Here is a 7,745-nt window from a genome sequence, read left to right on the forward strand (position 1 = left end):
CTGGCCGGTGTGTTTACGGACATATTCAATCAATCCCTATACCAGTCTGCTGTTCCCACATGCTTCAAGAGGGCCACCATTGTTCCTGTTCCCAAGAAAGCTAAGGTAACTGAGCTAAACGACTACCGCCCCGTAGCACTCACATCCGTCATCATGAAGTGCTTTGAGAGACTAGTCAAGGACCATATCACCTCCACCCTACCTGACACCCTAGACCCACTCCAATTTGCTTACCGCCCAAATAGGTCCACAGACGATGCAATCTCAACCACACTGCACACTGCCCTAACCCATCTGGACAAGAGGAATACCTATGTGAGAATGCTGTTCATCGACTACAGCTCGGCATTCAACACCATAGTACCCTCCAAGCTCGTCATCAAGCTCGAGACCCTGGGTCTCGACCCCGCCCTGTGCAACTGGGTACTGGACTTCCTGACGGGCCGCCCCCAGGTGGTGAAGGTAGGCAACAACATCTCCTCCCCGCTGATCCTCAACACTGGGGCCCCACAAGGGTGCGTTCTGAGCCCTCTCCTGTACTCCCTGTTCACCCACGACTGCGTGGCCACGCACGCCTCCAACTCAATCATCAAGTTTGCGGACGACACAACAGTGGTAGGCTTGATTACCAACAACGACGAGACGGCCTACAGGGAGGAGGTGAGGGCCCTCGGAGTGTGGTGTCAGGAAAATAACCTCACACTCAACGTCAACAAAACTAAGGAGATGATTGTGGACTTCAGGAAACAGCAGAGGGAACACCCCCCTATCCACATCGATGGAACAGTAGTGGAGAGGGTAGCAAGTTTTAAGTTCCTCGGCATACACATCACAGACAAACTGAATTGGTCCACTCACACAGACAGCATCGTGAAGAAGGCGCAGCAGCGCCTCTTCAACCTCAGGAGGCTGAAGAAATTTGGCTTGTCACCAAAAGCACTCACAAACTTCTACAGATGCACAATCGAGAGCATCCTGGCGGGCTGTATCACCGCCTGGTATGGCAACTGCACCGCCCTCAACCGTAAGGCTCTCCAGAGGGTAGTGAGGTCTGCACAACGCATCACCGGGGGCAAACTACCTGCCCTCCAGGACACCTACACCACCCGATGTCACAGGAAGGCCATAAAGATCATCAAGGACATCAACCACCCGAGCCACTGCCTGTTCACCCCGCTATCATCCAGAAGGCGAGGTCAGTACAGGTGCATCAAAGCTGGGACCGAGAGACTGAAAAACAGCTTCTATCTCAAGGCCATCAGACTGTTAAACAGCCACCACTAACACTGAGTGGCTGCTGCCAACACACTGACACTGACTCAACTCCAGCCACTTTAATAATGGGAATTGATGGGAAATGATGTAAATATATCACTAGCCACTTTAAACAATGCTACCTTATATAATGTTACTTACCCTACATTATTCATCTCATATGCATACGTATATACTGTACTCTATATCATCGACTGTATCCTTATGTAATACATGTATCACTAGCCACTTTAAACTATGCCACTTTGTTTACATACTCATCTCATTTGTACATACTGTACTCGATACCATCTACTGTATCTTGCCTATGCTGCTCTGTACCATCACTCATTCATATATCCTTATGTACATATTCTTTATCCCCTTACACTGTGTACAAGACAGTAGTTTTGGAATTGTTAGTTAGATTACTTGTTATTACTGCATTGTCGGAACTAGAAGCACAAGCATTTCGCTACACTCGCATTAACATCTGCTAACCATGTGTGTGTGACAAATAAAATTTGATTTGATTTGATTTGATTTGATTTGATAGTATAATAAACATGACGTCTGTAGTATAGTATAATAAACATGACGTCTGTAGTATAGTATAATAAACATGATGTCTGTAGTATAGTATAATAAACATGATGTCTGTAGTATAGTATAATAAACATGATGAACATGATGTCTGTAGTATAGTATAATAAACATGATGTCTGTAGTATAGTATAATAAACATGATGTCTGTAGTATAGTATAATAAACATGATGTCTGTAGTATAGTATAATAAACATGATGTCTGTAGTATAGTATAATAAACATGATGTCTGTAGTATAGTATAATAAACATGATGTCTGTAGTATAGTATAATAAACATGATGTCTGTAGTATAGTATAATAAACATGATGTCTGTAGTATAGTATAATAAACATGATGAACATGATGTCTGTAGTATAGTATAATAATCATGACGTCTGTAGTATAGTATAATAAACATGATGTCTGTAGTATAGTATTATAAACATGATGTCTGTAGTATAGTATAATAATCATGACGTCTGTAGTATAGTATAATAAACATGATGTCTGTAGTATAGTATAATAAACATGATGTCTGTAGTATAGTATAATAAACATGATGTCTGTAGTATAGTATAATAAACATGATGTCTGTAGTATAGTATAATAAACATGATGTCTGTAGTATAGTATAATAAACATGATGTCTGTAGTATAGTATAATAAACATGATGTCTGTAGTATAGTATAATAAACATGATGTATGTAGTATAGTATAATAAACATGATGTCTGTAGTATAGTATAATAAACATGATGTCTGTAGTATAGTATAATAAACATGATGTCTGTAGTATAGTATAATAAACATGATGTCTGTAGTATAGTATAATAAACATGATGTCTGTAGTATAGTATAATAAACATGATGTCTGTAGTATAGTATAATAAACATGACGTCTGTAGTATAGTATAATAAACATGACGTCTGTAGTATAGTATAATAAACATGACATATGTAGTATAGTATAATAAACATGATGTCTGTAGTATAGTATAATAAACATGATGTCTGTAGTATAGTATAATAAACATGATGTCTGTAGTATAGTATAATAAACATGATGTCTGTAGTATAGTATAATAAACATGATGTCTGTAGTATAGTATAATAAACATGATGAACATGATGTCTGTAGTATAGTATAATAAACATGATGTCTGTAGTATAGTATAATAAACATGACGTCTGTAGTATAGTATAATAAACATGATGTCTGTAGTATAGTATAATAAACATGATGTCTGTAGTATAGTATAATAAACATGATGAACATGATGTCTGTAGTATAGTATAATAAACATGATGTCTGTAGTATAGTATAATAAACATGATGTCTGTAGTATAGTATAATAAACATGATGAACATGATGTCTGTAGTATAGTATAATAAACATGATGTCTGTAGTATAGTATAATAAACATGATGAACATGATGTCTGTAGTATAGTATAATAAACATGATGTCTGTAGTATAGTATAATAAACATGATGTCTGTAGTATAGTATAATAAACATGATGTCTGTAGTATAGTATAATAAACATGATGTCTGTAGTATAGTATAATAAACATGATGTCTGTAGTATAGTATAATAAACATGACGTCTGTAGTATAGTATAATAAACATGATGTCTGTAGTATAGTATAATAAACATGACGTCTGTAGTATAGTATTATAAACATGATGTCTGTAGTATAGTATAATAAACATGATGTCTGTAGTATAGTATAATAAACATGATGTCTGTAGTATAGTATAATAAACATGATGTCTGTAGTATAGTATAATAAACATGATGTCTGTAGTATAGTATAATAAACATGATGTCTGTAGTATAGTATAATAAACATGACGTCTGTAGTATAGTATAATAAACATGATGAACATGATGTCTGTAGTATAGTATAATAAACATGATGTCTGTAGTATAGTATAATAAACATGATGAACATGATGTCTGTAGTATAGTATAATAAACATGACGTCTGTAGTATAGTATAATAAACATGACGCCTGTAGTGTAGTATAATAAACATGATGTCTATAGTATAGTATAATAAACATGACGTCTGTAGTATAGTATAATAAACATGATGAACATGATGTCTGTAGTATAGTATAATAAACATGATGTCTATAGTATAGTATAATAAACATGATGTCTGTAGTATAGTATAATAAACATGATGTCTATAGTATAGTATAATAAACATGACGTCTGTAGTATAGTATAATAAACATGATGTCTGTAGTATAGTATAATAAACATGACGTCTGTAGTATAGTATAATAAACATGATGAACATGATGTCTGTAGTATAGTATAATAAACATGATGTCTATAGTATAGTATAATAAACATGATGTCTGTAGTATAGTATAATAAACATGATGTCTATAGTATAGTATAATAAACATGACGTCTGTAGTATAGTATAATAAACATGATGAACATGATGTCTGTAGTATAGTATAATAAACATGATGTCTGTAGTATAGTATAATAAACATGATGAACATGATGTCTGTAGTATAGTATAATAAACATGACGTCTGTAGTATAGTATAATAAACATGATGTCTGTAGTATAGTATAATAAACATGATGTCTTTAGTATAGTATAATAAACATGATGAACATGATGTCTGTAGTATAGTATAATAAACATGATGTCTGTAGTATAGTATAATAAACATGACGTCTGTAGTATAGTATAATAAACATGATGAACATGATGTCTGTAGTATAGTATAATAAACATGATGTCTGTAGTATAGTATAATAAACATGACGTCTGTAGTATAGTATAATAAACATGATGTCTGTAGTATAGTATAATAAACATGATGTCTGTAGTATAGTATAATAAACATGATGTCTGTAGTATAGTATAATAAACATGATGTCTATAGTATAGTATAATAAACATGACGTCTGTAGTATAGTATAATAAACATGATGTCTGTAGTATAGTATAATAAACATGATGTCTGTAGTATAGTATAATAAACATGATGAACATGATGTCTGTAGTATAGTATAATAAACATGATGTCTGTAGTATAGTATAATAAACATGATGTCTGTAGTATAGTATAATAAACATGATGTCTGTAGTATAGTATAATAAACATGATGTCTGTAGTATAGTATAATAAACATGATGTCTGTAGTATAGTATAATAAACATGACGTCTGTAGTATAGTATAATAAACATGATGTCTGTAGTATAGTATAATAAACATGATGTCTGTAGTATAGTATAATAAACATGATGTCTGTAGTATAGTATAATAAACATGATGTCTGTAGTATAGTATAATAAACATGATGTCTGTAGTATAGTATAATAAACATGATGTCTGTAGTATAGTATAATAAACATGGCGTCTGTAGTATAGTATAATAAACATGACGTCTGTAGTATAGTATAATAAACATGATGAACATGATGTCTGTAGTATAGTATAATAAACATGATGTCTGTAGTATAGTATAATAAACATGATGTCTGTAGTATAGTATAATAAACATGATGAACATGATGTCTGTAGTATAGTATAATAAACATGACGTCTGTAGTATAGTATAATAAACATGACGTCTGTAGTATAGTATAATAAACATGATGGCTGTAGTATAGTATAATAAACATGATGTCTGTAGTATAGTATAATAAACAATATGAACATGATGTCTGTAGTATAGTATAATAAACATGATGTCTGTAGTATAGTATAATAAACATGATGTCTGTAGTATAGTATAATAAACATGATGTCTGTAGTATAGTATAATAAACATGATGTCTGTAGTATAGTATAATAAACATGATGTCTGTAGTATAGTATAATAAACATGATGTCTGTAGTATAGTATAATAAACATGATGTCTGTAGTATAGTATAATAAACATGACGTCTGTAGTATAGTATAATAAACATGATGTCTGTAGTATAGTATAATAAACATGATGTCTGTAGTATAGTATAATAAACATGATGTCTATAGTATAGTATAATAAACATGATGTCTGTAGTATAGTATAATAAACATGATGAACATGATGTCTGTAGTATAGTATAATAAACATGATGTCTGTAGTATAGTATAATAAACATGATGTCTGTAGTATAGTATAATAAACATGACGTCTGTAGTATAGTATAATAAACATGATGTCTGTAGTATAGTATAATAAACATGATGTCTGTAGTATAGTATAATAAACATGATGAACATGATGTCTGTAGTATAGTATAATAAACATGATGTCTGTAGTATAGTATAATAAACATGATGTCTGTAGTATAGTATAATAAACATGATGTCTGTAGTATAGTATAATAAACATGGCGTCTGTAGTATAGTATAATAAATATGATGTCTGTAGTATAGTATAATAAATATGATGTCTGTAGTATAGTATAATAAACATGATGTCTGTAGTATAGTATAATAAACATGATGTCTGTAGTATAGTATAATAAACATGATGAACATGATGTCTGTAGTATAGTATAATAAACATGACGTCTGTAGTATAGTATAATAAACATGACGTCTGTAGTATAGTATAATAAACATGATGAACATGATGTCTGTAGTATAGTATAATAAACATGATGTCTGTAGTATAGTATAATAAACATGATGTCTGTAGTATAGTATAATAAACATGATGAACATGATGTCTGTAGTATAGTATAATAAACATGACGTCTGTAGTATAGTATAATAAACATGACGTCTGTAGTATAGTATAATAAACATGATGGCTGTAGTATAGTATAATAAACATGATGTCTGTAGTATAGTATAATAAACAATATGAACATGATGTCTGTAGTATAGTATAATAAACATGATGTCTGTAGTATAGTATAATAAACATGATGTCTGTAGTATAGTATAATAAACATGATGTCTGTAGTATAGTATAATAAACATGATGTCTGTAGTATAGTATAATAAACATGATGTCTGTAGTATAGTATAATAAACATGACGTCTGTAGTATAGTATAATAAACATGATGTCTGTAGTATAGTATAATAAACATGATGTCTGTAGTATAGTATAATAAACATGATGTCTATAGTATAGTATAATAAACATGATGTCTGTAGTATAGTATAATAAACATGATGAACATGATGTCTGTAGTATAGTATAATAAACATGATGTCTGTAGTATAGTATAATAAACATGATGTCTGTAGTATAGTATAATAAACATGACGTCTGTAGTATAGTATAATAAACATGATGTCTGTAGTATAGTATAATAAACATGATGTCTGTAGTATAGTATAATAAACATGATGAACATGATGTCTGTAGTATAGTATAATAAACATGATGAACATGATGTCTGTAGTATAGTATAATAAACATGATGTCTGTAGTCTGTATAATAAACATGATGAACATGATGTCTGTAGTATAGTATAATAAACATGATGTCTGTAGTATAGTATAATAAACATGATGTCTGTAGTATAGTATAATAAACATGATGTCTGTAGTATAGTATAATAAACATGATGTCTGTAGTATAGTATAATAAACATGATGTCTGTAGTATAGTATAATAAACATGATGTCTGTAGTATAGTATAATAAACATGATGTCTGTAGTATAGTATAATAAATATGATGTCTGTAGTATAGTATAATAAATATGATGTCTGTAGTATAGTATAATAAATATGATGTCTGTAGTATAGTATAATAAATATGATGTCTGTAGTATAGTATAATAAATATGATGTCTGTAGTATAGTATAATAAATATGATGTCTGTAGTGTAGTATAATAAACATGATGTCTGTAGTATAGTATAATATACATGATGTCTGTAGTATAGTATAATAAACATGATGTCTGTAGTATAG

The sequence above is a fragment of the Oncorhynchus clarkii genome, chromosome 25, assembly GCF_045791955.1.
Source record: "Oncorhynchus clarkii lewisi isolate Uvic-CL-2024 chromosome 25, UVic_Ocla_1.0, whole genome shotgun sequence".
NCBI classification, from domain to species: Eukaryota; Metazoa; Chordata; class Actinopteri; order Salmoniformes; family Salmonidae; genus Oncorhynchus; species Oncorhynchus clarkii.